General features: G+C 33.8%; 1 long non-coding RNA gene across 1 annotated transcript; it reads left to right on the forward strand.

Moving 5' to 3' along the window:
* Nucleotides 1–478: 478 nt before the first annotated feature.
* On the forward strand, nucleotides 479–1,248 carry LOC112092466. The gene is made up of 3 exons (XR_002902610.1): nucleotides 479–613; nucleotides 842–889; nucleotides 1,154–1,248. It is a non-coding gene; the product is annotated as an uncharacterized LOC112092466 (long non-coding RNA).
* The last annotated feature ends 11,325 nt before the right edge of the window (nucleotides 1,249–12,573 follow it).

The following is a 12,573-nucleotide window of genomic DNA, read 5'->3' on the forward strand; positions in this document are numbered from 1 at the left end:
AGTGATTTATAGCTAGATCTAGGAGTGCTTAAGTTGGAATAAATCTTGAAGATGGATGAAAGTCAAATACAACTTTTTTTGTTAAATTTTTTAAATTTTTTGTTTTTTTTTCTTGAATTGGTTTTCTGTGGTTTTCTTTAAAAAATAGGATTGGAATGATCCACTTTTTAGTGTAATTTGATGAACATATTATCAACTAGGGGAGTACTTGAACAAGAGGCATGCTTAGATGCGTTGATCTCTATTATATTGGACTCATCAACCGATCAAATGGTACATCAAATGCTTTGATCTTTATTATGTTGATCTTTTTTTTTCTTTTTTATTCATTTTTTGTATTGATTGGTGAGTTATGTGTAAAGTGACAATTGAAACGTTTCAGCTAATGTTGTTCGAAACGCAATGTACGTTAGGCTTACCATAATTTCTGTCACGGTTAGTTTCTAAATTACAGGGTTTTTTGCCCTTTATTTCTGTTTAAATGTTTGCTCTGAAATTGAAGTTACAGTTGTTTTTATAATGTTTTTGTTATGTTCGTTTTGTTGTTAGGTTGTGCCAAGGAGTATGGTTTATGTGCAAAGTGTTGTTGCTGTGTGAGCCAAACAATTGGAAGGTTTGCTTCACAAATATTGATGTTATTTAAATTACAAGTTAGATTGTGTTGAAAAGGTTCTACTGTATGTTGAATTTTTGTTTCAACAACTGTGTTTTTCTTAACTTTCGTAGGGATTTGAGTGAAGTAGAAGCTAAGCAAAAGATGCTTGAGGAGATTTTTTTATTATTTTAAATTCTGATGGGATTTGAATTGAAAATTGATGGGATTTGTTGGTTTTGTTATCAGGCTATCAAGAATGCTTGAGAAAGGGACGGGACGTCTCTACTTCGCACTGTAAGCTTCCATTTTCTCTATTTGGTGTTTACTTTCTTTCACTCTTTTTTTTTTCTAAACCAAAAGATGAGAGAAAATGAATGAGAAAACGAATTTGATTGTTGTGGAATTATTTTTCTGTTCATTTGTTTTGTGTTAGAAGTTCTCATTGATGAATTATATGTATATTGTCAGCGTATTTTCTATAAAGTTTTAGACTGTTTTAGTGTTAATCTCTTCACTTCATTTTTCTCTTCTTCTAAGTTGGCTTTTTTGTGTGGGCAGTTGTGAATTTTCAAGCACAAATCCCTTCGCTCTTTGATTCTATTTCACTCTCACAGTCTCTCACACATTGACTCTGAGATCGCTTCAGCTTCTTCAATCAGGTATTTATTTCTCTCTCTATATATATACACATGTATGTATATATATTATGTTTGGATTTTTTGTTCTCTTTGCTTTTACTATTCAAATCAAAACTTATTTGTCTATATGGTATGTTTTTTTTTTTATTTACACTACATTGTTATATAGATATATCTATATGTATATAGGAATTGTCTCTAATTTGGTACCGAATTGGAGTAGTACATGTATATTTCCTTTAAAAATATGTATATTCTCTTAAAACATGTATAATGTGATGAGACACTTATAATTTATCTAAACATCTATATACATGTTTTTAAATAAAATATACATGTTTTTAGAGTAAATATACATGTTTTTAAAGAAAATATACATGTGTCGCTCTAATCCGGTACTGAATTGGAAACTTTACCTATTTATATATGTATATATAAACTAGCCCTATACTATAAAAATTTTCAATTTTTTGTACAATACAACAGTATTTCCCGCAACAACGTGCGGGCTTTTGACTAGTTATAAATATACTAAAAGAGAGCTTTGGATCACTGTTCATGAAGACTCAATTTACTGTTCCTTTTACAGTGAAATGACACTTTTACCCTTGATTTACTGTTCCCTTCTTTGCCGGGTGCATGGGTGGTTTGGTCTTTTAACGCGTGCCTGATGGGTTGCTTTTCCGATTTTGCCTTTCTGCTTTTCTTTTTTTCCGGTTTCATCCTTTTGCTTTCTCTTCTCCTTCTTATGCCCGTGGCCTTTTGTGTATTTTTATTGGTTTGGGCCTTTTTGTCTTTCCATTGTCCTCTTTCATTGGCAGGCGATGTTTGGTAGAGGGATTCGTTCCCTGATTCGAATCATGATTCGTGGTTCGCTATAGTATTTTCTCACAAAAAATTCACGTAAATCGAAAATGGTTCGAATCACATGGTTTGAATCCTCCAACCAAACGTCCTCAACTCTCTACTTCTTTGCAGAAGCTTCTGGGTTTTTCTAACTTCTCTTACCTCTTCGATGCCCTCATTTTCTACGCCTCCCTCACTTCCAATCGTTCTTGGTACTCTGCTCTTTTCTTTCCTGTGCTTTTTGGTTTAGTACTTTTGGTGATTTTGTAACTGGTGGTTCTCTGTTGCTCTTTCGATCTTTTCTCATTCCTCTCCTTTCTCTGGCTGCCACCCATTTTTGATTGGATGCTTTGGTTTTCCTTGCCTCTGCCCATTTTTGCTTCGATGCTTTGGTTTTTCTTGCTTTTTTTGTCTCATTTGGGGGGAAATGATAGGGTTTTATTCTTTCTTTCACTTCTCTTCTTCGGGTGTTTTTATTTGTAGCTTTGGTTTGATTTTTCCCCGTGGTTTTGTTAGATGGTTCCTCCGGCTCATGTGGTTTTTGGTGCATGTTTTTTGGCTGTGATTTGGGGGAAATTTTGGGATCTTATCCCTTCTGTTTCCTCTCTTTTTCGGTTGTTTTTGTTTGTGGCTTTGGTTCTATTTTTCTTCGTGGTTTTCTTGGATGATCCTTCGATTCATCCGGGTTTTGGTGCAGGTCTCTCCGGTCTAATTTTAGGGGAAATTATGTGATTCTATCCCTTTTTTCTCATGCTTTCTTCGGCCGTTCCTGTTTGTGGCATTGGCTCGATTTTTCTCTCTGGTTTTGTTGAATGGTCCTTTGATTTATTTGGGTCTTGGTGCAGATCTCTTTGGTTTTTCTGGGCTGCCTCTACGCTCACTTAATTCGTGGTTTTAGTTTCAGTTTTTGTCTGCTTTTGGGCAATTGCAAGTTTGAGCTTTTTGTTTTGGCCGCAGGTTTTCACTTTTCTTTCCATACATTTCCCCGTCATTTGCTTTTGTACTTCATTTGTTTAGATTTTTTGGTCTTTACTGAAATTTCATCTGGGTTTTAGTGCAGTTCTTCTCCCTTTTCCTCGGTGGCTTCCATGTCCGTTTGATTTGTGGTTTTAATTTGCGTTTGATTCGTGGTTTTAATCTACATTTTAATACCTTCTTCGATACTTTTTCCCGTTATTTGCTTTTGTCCCTTATCTGTTTAGATTTTTTAGTGTTGGCTGAGATTATGGCTGAGATTAGATATAATTCATTATTAGTTGGCATACATGGTTTTTGAAAAATTCCCTCGCGATAGTTCTCCTTTGTTCTTGATTGGTCCTTTTGTTTAGAGAGGGATTTTTCTCCACATAGTTCCGTGTTGTTTCTGCTTGATCTCCATCTTCTTCTCCTACATTTATTGAATTGGTGATCTGTAGAGTCTACAGTGTTGATTTTTCTTACCACGTTGATGATTTATACACATTTTGTTGCAAAAGTATTAAATGAAACCTTGATTTTCCCCCTGCCTGAGGTGGGTGAAAAGTTTATGCAAATATATATATATATAGACACTTTTTACTTTTTTTTCCCTTTCCGTTTCCCTTTCTCTGAGCTCATTGTTATATTGGTGTTTCTCTCTCTTTTTTTTTTTTTTTTTTTTTTTTTTTTTTTTTTTTTTTTATTATAAACAATGGTTTTTTTCTTTTTTCTTTCTTTTTTTTTTTTTGCTATTTAGTTAGGGGATCTTTGTCTCTCATCTTTGGTCCAACGACTATATGCTCTCACGTGTGGCGTTGTTACAGGCTGTGCAACTGTTCTCTGCTTTTGTATTTAAGAATATAGCTGTACATAAATTTGTCATGCATATCTCTGCTTCTTTCCATTGCATTTCACGTCTTTACTTCCCTACCTCACCTTCCATCATTTACTGCTCTATTTCATCATCCATCATTTACTGCTTGATCCTTTTATCTATCTATCTTTTACTCCTTCTGCTCACATTTGGTTGGCTGATAATTCAGACTTGAGGCAATATTTATAACGCTCCAGGTACTGTTAACATTCCCTATCCATAACTTTATATAATTTTTAGCGATGTGTCGCTCTACTGTGGCGGTATTAATTTTGTTGTTTCTGTTTTGTTTTATGCCTTTATTTTCCTTTGTATTTGCTCAGTATATGATATTTATATGTTGACCTCCTTATTTATTTCCTAGTCACACGTATATATGTGTGTGCCTTTGTCTATCTCAGTTTTCATAAGTTTTTTTCACGTGGTAATGATGATCATTATTCATTTTGACCTGTTGAGTTTTGTATAATTTGTTTAAAGATTGCTGTGAATATGTTTCCCTTATTCAGATTCTATTTTTATCTCCCGTTTTTGTGTTGGATTTTTCACTGATTTCTCATGTTATTTCCACTTACTGCGAGGCCTTTGCCTTCTTTGTATTTTCAGTTTCGTTCAAAAACTATTTATAAGTCTATCAATTTTCTTTTTCAACTACAGAGCTTTGACTTTTCTATCCTCTTCTTGCAAAAAAAATTGTAGGGGGAACAAAACAGGGACTCTCTTATTTTATTTCGATCCCCTGATGATACTCTTCATCTCCTCATTGCTTTATTTGTTACTTCTTAATGTCTTTCTTTTTCACGTTTCTCTTACTTTCCTTCGTCATAAATCGCAAGTTTTATTGCTTTCTTTTTTTTTTCCTTTGTCTTTCAATTCACCTGGTAGTCTTTAGACAACTTTATATATTGTTCCGCTTATTTATTTTGTAACATATATGACCTATAATGTGTGTGTGGATATAACATTGTGCCCTTTTGTGCAGTTGTCGTTGTAGGCAGCCATAATCTATTTATCATACATTGTTAGGAACATTCTATATCTAAGCCACAGTTGCTGCCTGAAAACATTGTTATGCCTGTGTCTATTGCGTTTTTAAGCCTCTTTTGCCCATTTGTTTGTTTGCTCATTTACTTTATTATTTGTATTTTCTAAGGTTTGTTATCGTCTGTTGCCTCATCTTGTTGCTCCTGCATCATTGACCGCCGTTCGCGTTCGATTGGTCCACATTTGGCACATTAGGGAGGGTTTATAGCGTTTGAGGTATTGTTAATAGTTTCTACACGCGACTTTATAACCGTTGTTACTCACACTACATATATCAATTTCATATGCTGAATGTTTTGATAAGTTGTTTCTCACCCTGTTCATAGATGCTGCCAATCTAAAATGTTGAGAAATATTCTGCTCCATTCTTGATGAATGCTGATGGTCTGCATCTTTTTTCTTTTGTGTTTTATTAGTGATTGGTAAGTATGGATTGATCTGTTGTTTACTCCTTTCTTAATCACATATGTGCTTAAATGTTCATGTTTCACATATTTAGTCTTCATTCGGTTTTCTAATCACGCCATAATCATTCTAGCTAATCTTCATATCGCATGTTTTGGATAATTTATTAAAAAGTTGTTGTCAATGCATTTTCCTCCATCGAATTCCCACTTTGGCTACTTTTTGTCCTTCTAGGCTTAAAACCTTTTGGCTGTTCCTGTTTTGGTTTCTCTCCCTGTTCTAACGCCTTTGCTTCTTTGGTATTGCTATTTCATTGAAGGATTATCATGCACAATGTGGAAGGGAAAAAAAGACAAGCCTCTTACTTAATATTAATTCATTTATAACATGTCCTAACGTTCATTGTTCTTGTCCTATTATGTGTCTTCATTCTATTTTGTATTTTCTTACTGCATCGTACTCATATATTAACTTCCTGTTTGTGCGTTTTGTTGCAAATACTGTTCCCCCTGCAGTGGAATGCCCGTTTTGTCCTTTTTCCCTTCATCTTTCCTCCTTCCATGTAGGGGCTGCTTGGTCTTTTTAGTTCTCACACGTTGATGTAGCTGTTTTGTCCCCACTTCTTTTTCCTTCCTCGGTCTCTTAGTTCGGTGTTATACATATACGCACATATCTTTATTTATCGTAGTTTCGTTCAGCTTTTTTGCGTGGTGATGATGATTACAATTGATTTTAATGCGTTGAGTCTCATGTAAATTGTCCAGAGATTGCTGTGAACATATTTTCCCTACTTGAATCCTCATTTTATTGTTTTTGAGTTAGATTCTTTCATAATTTCTCCTTTGTTGTTTTGATTTATTCCGGGGCTCTTGCTTTCTTCGTGTTTGGTATTTCATTCGTCTCATGCAAAAAAAAAAAAAAAAAATGTCAAGGGAAAAAAAAATTGCTATTTTATTTTGGCCCTCTTATGACAGTCTTGATCTTTTCATTATTTCATTTATGCCTTTTTGATGTCTTTGTCTTTTCCACTTCTCTTACTACCTTCTGTTAAGCATTATAGACTTTATTGATGCGTTAGTGTCGCTGTTTTTTTCCTCGTCCTTTCATTTCACCTGGTAGTCATTGGACAACTTTATATATCACTCTACTTATTAATTTTGTGTCGCATGCAAACTATAACCTATGTGATGGATGTAACATTCTATCCTTTTGTGCAGTTGCCATTACTAGGCAGCCACGATTTATTTATCACACATTGCTGAGAACATTCCATAGCTGAACCACGACTGCCGCATAAAAGCATTATTACATATGTGTCTATTAGCTTTTTAAGTCTCTTCTCCCCATTTATTTCTTTGCTCACTTAACTATCCGCGTTTCCTAAGGTTTGCTACAATTTATTGCTTTGTCCTCTTACTTCTGTGTGAGCCACTGTTGTTCACATTCAAATACTTCACATTAAGCGCTTTGGGCAAGATTTATAGCATCTGAGGTATTCTTAATAATTTCTCTCCACGACTTCCCTACCTCCCTTACTCATACTGGATGCATTCCTTCCATGTGCTAAATATTCAAGTTATGCGCCTTCTCCTCCTCCTTTCTTTTCCTTTGCTTTTTCTCTATTTTGCTTTGCTCTATGCATGTCTTTAACCTTTTTGCTTTCCTGTGCTCTGGCACTGCACTCTTGCCCTTAATATATTAGTTCTTTATTTGTTCTCAGCCTTACCTTCTCCTGTCATTTCTGTGCACATAAACTCACATATTTCATCGTAACCTATTCATAAAAAATTCTTGGAGTTGTTGCATAACTGAGCCAGAATTGCTACATACCAAATACTATTATCTTTATATACAGTCAATTTTATTACATATTTCTCTCCTTTTTCTTTGCTTATTTATTGATTTATTGTTTTACTGATGTTTTCCTAATTGCTCTTTCATAAACTCTATTTGGTTAGCATTTGATGTTGGCCCACTTTTAAAGGAAGAAACCAGGAATAAAAGACATCAACATGAAGTTCTCCATTCATGCATTATTCGTTGATAAATTTGGCTTAGTCAAAGTTGTCATCCTATTAATTTATTTTGTACAGGATAATGCGCAACATTGTAAATTTCATATTTTTTACTATTATAGGTATCTTTATGTTGTGTCACTTATTCTACAAATATACACATACAATCACAAATACAAAATTATTGCTCGCTGCAACGCGCGAGTACAAAGCTAGTTTTAGTCTACCAAGAAGAAAAGTTCAAATTAACTACCGGACGACACTTGTCATTGTAAGATTAAATATGATGATACATGAAATTTTAAGAAATTTTCTTAAATTATTTTTAAATAGGATAAAAGAGATCAATGACTAGGATCACACCAACACGTGAGATGATTCAAATGCTAGAATTGATGAACAGCTAGAATTCAAGATGACAAAACTTGAAAAAATTACTAGATTTATTATAATGACATTTGGATTTTAAAGAAATTATCATTGATTTATTATGAAAATAGAATTAAATGGATAGGATTATGCCAAATAACTATTAGATTTAGGGTTGTGATTAAAGGTGGCAACTTAAAAATAGGTGAAGAACATGAGCCAATTCATTCATACCCATATCCACCACTTAGAGAGAGAAAGAGAGAGAATAGTTAGAGAGAGAAATAGTAAGAGAGAGAAAGAGATGAAAAAAGAAGAGGAAGAAAGATTTCTCTAAATTTTCAGGTATAAATTTCTCTCTTAATATTTTGTTATAGTATTTTACTTAGATATTATAGTAAAATTTAATTAGATTATGCTTTATATAAGAATTTATAATGTGCATATTATGCTTAAGAATATGATCTTATGCTTATCGTTATTATAAGATGATGATATTTTGAGGATTAAATTACGACAAGTAAAGAATTTATGTATGAGGTTATAATAATACATCAAAATTAGAAATGCTTCTTTAAGTAGAAATTCTGCTAGAATTATGATTAGAAAGTTATTCAAACAGAAATTTTATCAGAAATAAGAAAGGGTTTTCTTAAAAGTTAGAAAATATTAAATTTCCTCGAAGTAATTTTTTTATAGAACATTTAGGACAAATATTATGAAAATTACAAGTACACAATATCGTAGACGAACAATAAAGTAGTAAAGTAAAGTATCATTCTCACGAGAATTGCATTAATTACAATTAAATACTGAAATTGATTAACCCTAAAATCATTTGAACGACTGAATATATGAGAATAATAAATAAACAAATAAAAAAATATCCAAATAAAATAATAAAAACAAACCTAATAATTAAAATAATAGAGCACGTAACTAATTCACTTTAATTCCTTAATTCTCATTACTCATATTTATCATTCAAGTTGATAGTTGAAAATCCCTAATTTATTCAATGCTCTCTTCCGAGTTACACCAAAAATTCCCTCAATTGCTAACCTACTATGTTCTCATGTGAATTACAACAATCAAGCAGTAATTAAGATTCATGAATTTTTATGTAGCGACCATACAAACCATGCAAGTATATTCCTATCTTACATGCAATCTATGGTATTCAACACAATGAACTCAGACACATAATTCCTCTTCCAGTTTTATTATGATTAACTAATCATCTAATTAGTGGTAAATTAATTAGAAGCATTAAGAATATTGAAGCACACTCAAATTTAGAAAAATAAACAATGAATAACTCAAATAACAAAAATTAAAATATCATAGTTAGGCTTAATTCAAAAATCTAGCAAAAAAAAAAAAGAAAAGAAAAAAGATTAAAACATAATTAAAATTAAATAAAATAAAGATTCCAATATCTCAATTTACAAAAATATATAAAAGAAAGAAAAATCCTTATAGCAGTGTCACCGGTCTCGATTTTTGTTAGTTACTGTGCTATGTCGAAGGAAAAATGCCCAGGGCTTCTCCCCCCTTTAAATTGCGGCGGAAGGCTATAAATAGCCTCCAAACCACGTCAACAGCACAAAGGAAAGAGGACAATTTAGGGCTCTGACTTGGAGCAAGACAAGTGGCGGCATTCTGTTGGCTGGAGGCAGAGGAGCACGCAAGGTGGCGCAAGTGGACAGGTTGACTTGTACAGGTCCACTGAAGGAAAATGGGGCGTGATGCGTAGGATCTGGATTTGTAAATTGCTTTTTGAACCATTATTTACGTCAAATGAACCGCAAATTGCCATATTAATGCATATACTCACCGAATTTACCTACACATAATTGAGAAAAGTAATTAATTAGTGGGGAAACTAAACGAAATCAAGATAAATCAAATTAAAATAAAATAAATTAATTCAAAATAAAATAAAATAAAATATAACTAAACTAAAAATTATATAAAATAAATAAAAATCTCAAATTTAAAAGAAACGAGAGCGGAAATAACTCTATTTTATAGAGTTAACATCATAAATTACAAATTGTAAAAATTTAGAACTATTAAATAGCAAGACATTAGGTGAGTAAAGTGTTCACTTACAACACATGCCTCATATTCGTGTTTTAAATGTATAAGTTACAAGTTGCTACAAAATGTTTGAGCATGTTTACCATAATTTAAGAATATACAGTCTTGAAGCATATATTTAGCTTTCTTGAAAAATAGTGTTATGCTTATCGCTAGCCCAGACTCTTTTTGCTAATACAGAATTAGAACTCACAACATATTATTTGTGAACAAATGAACCCCTAAAGTCAAGGAAATCTCACCAAAACCTATTAGACTTAGAATTAACAAACAAAACAGAAGCATATAAGACCACACCGAAGAACTTTCAAGAAAGATAAAGTTTTCAAAATAAATAATTGTTGAAAAAAAACAGCATCAAGTTGTGCAACAAAATTTTAAAATTTTTAAAATAATGTTAAAGCCAACCAAAAACACGTTCATGATGCTATAGAACATAAATACCAAAGATCTAATCAAACCTTCAGAGATTAAGGAAACAACACGTCCTACAGATCAAAGCGTTCCAAACAGCAACCAAAAGAGCCTTAACCAACTGGTCTTCTTTATAATTCTCATTTTCACGATCGAAGTGCGAGTGGACACATGACATCAATCTCCCCTTGGTATCTTAGATTCCTTTCAACTACAAGAGAGCCAAAGAAAAAATTCATCTTGAGAATTGATTAGTTTTTCCTCTCAAGAACCCTTACAAATAGTCCTCAAAAAGTATCTCAAGTGATCTAATGAATAATGAGACTTACTTGGCTATTTATAGGGTTTAGGAAGTCATATTCTCGCAACAATTAGGTTTCTCAAAGTCAACCTCGCATCATAAATCGCATTAAGTCAGTTTTGACATGTCATCAGTTAGGATCGGTCGACCGATACTCGTGCCTTTATAAATAGACCGGCCGACAAGTTCCCACAAAGAATCCGTAAGGATTTTACGTTCCAGTCGACCAGACTCTGTCACGGGTCAACCTATGCCTATGCAGAAACTTATGTTCCAGTTTTATTCAATACGGGAAACTTACATAGAGGCTCTACCTAGAGATGTCAAAAGGGTCGTGCCGGCCTTTTAACCCAAGGCCTGTGACGGGCCGGGGCTGTGCCTGGCACGGCACTACACAGTGCAGGGTCGTGCCAGGGCTAGGTTTGAGGAGAAATCCTCAGGTCCAGCACTGCCCCTCGGCCCTAGTCTATAAGGGTTAGGGTCGGGCCCGGGCCTAGGCCGGCCCTGGCCCCGGCCCTGCATAGGCCGGTAATATTTAATTAAAAAAAAAAATATGTCATATGCCCCCTAAAGATGTGATTTTATTGAATTAAGATAATATGAATAAGTACACATAAATGACTGTCTCGTTAAAAACCTTGTCAAGTAAAACTCGTGGGGAGATCGGGATAAAACCTTAGTGAAGAAAAAAGAGTGCAGTATTCTAGGATAAATAAATTACAAAACCTAAGTTATGCTAAAAGATTATGTTATGTCTAAACTCAATCTTAACCTAATTTTCTTACTGCACTTAAGTTTCACTTATGATTAACAATTTTTTTAGGATTTTTTTATAATTTCAAATTTGATGACAAAAAAAAAGTAATATATCATATGCCCTAAAAAATGTAATTTATTAAAATAATATGAATAAATACAAGAAAATGAATGGTTGACTAGATGACATAGGTCGGCCAGTTGGCCCTAAAATACCTTAAACCTCATTAAAATTTCATGTCGCAGGCCTGGCCCTTCGCGTGCCTAGGCCGTGCCTGGTCCTGGGAGTGCCTGGGCCTTGGCGTGCCTGGACTGTGCCTGGGCCTTGGTGGGCCTAGGCCATGCATGGGCCTTAGCCGTGCCTAGGCTGCAGGCCTCAAACATGAGGCCCAGCCCAGGCCCTTTTGACGTGCCGGGCCGGGCTAGCCCATAACAGTACAGGGCCGGGCCTTACCAAATTTACCACTGTAGCTGGCTGGGTCGGGCCGTCCACCCAGCCCAATTGACACCTCTAGTTTTACCCAATGTAGAAATTACCTAATTAAAAAAGTCATATAATAACTTTCTTGTATTAAATAAAACTCAAAACAATAGTTTAACTAATTTATCTTTAATTAATTTAACAATTAATTCACCCGATAAATTACTCATGAATTAAACATCGATCTCACATTTGATTTTGAACTTTTAGCGGAAACAACATAAGTTATCAATATGTAGGAAATACGTCATATCGTTATAGGAAAGTATATGAGCTAACAAAGGTATTTGATGGACATATATAGATCAAGCTCCTATAATCATGACAATACTTGTTCACCAACAAATTCATCACATAATTATCAACTCTAGTGCTATTTCACTAAAAGCCTAGAGCTGCACTCTCGATCTATATAGTATATTTACAAAGTTCCGATTAGCTCTTGTCAACGACTTATTATATTAGTGTATTATCCCCCATAGGATATCCATAACCAATTTGAGGTCAAATTATGTTATACCTTTCCAATTATATTTATCTTATCTTTCATTACCACTCCATCGAAAAAACCATTATTCGTACCAATACAAATAGTAAACCATTAGATAACACAAAGTAATTTAATGACTGAGAGCTCATATTTTCTAATCCACAGATAATGCCATAAGAGGGTATCATTAGTTGTTTATAGGAGCTATGGATTCCCTATCTATGAATAATAAATCTACGCACACAACAGTCATACTTCTGATGTACCGGTAAGCGTACCTTTACA

The sequence above is a fragment of the Morus notabilis genome, unplaced genomic scaffold (genome assembly GCF_000414095.1).
Source record: "Morus notabilis unplaced genomic scaffold, ASM41409v2 Scaffold541, whole genome shotgun sequence".
Lineage (NCBI taxonomy): Eukaryota > Viridiplantae > Streptophyta > Magnoliopsida > Rosales > Moraceae > Morus > Morus notabilis.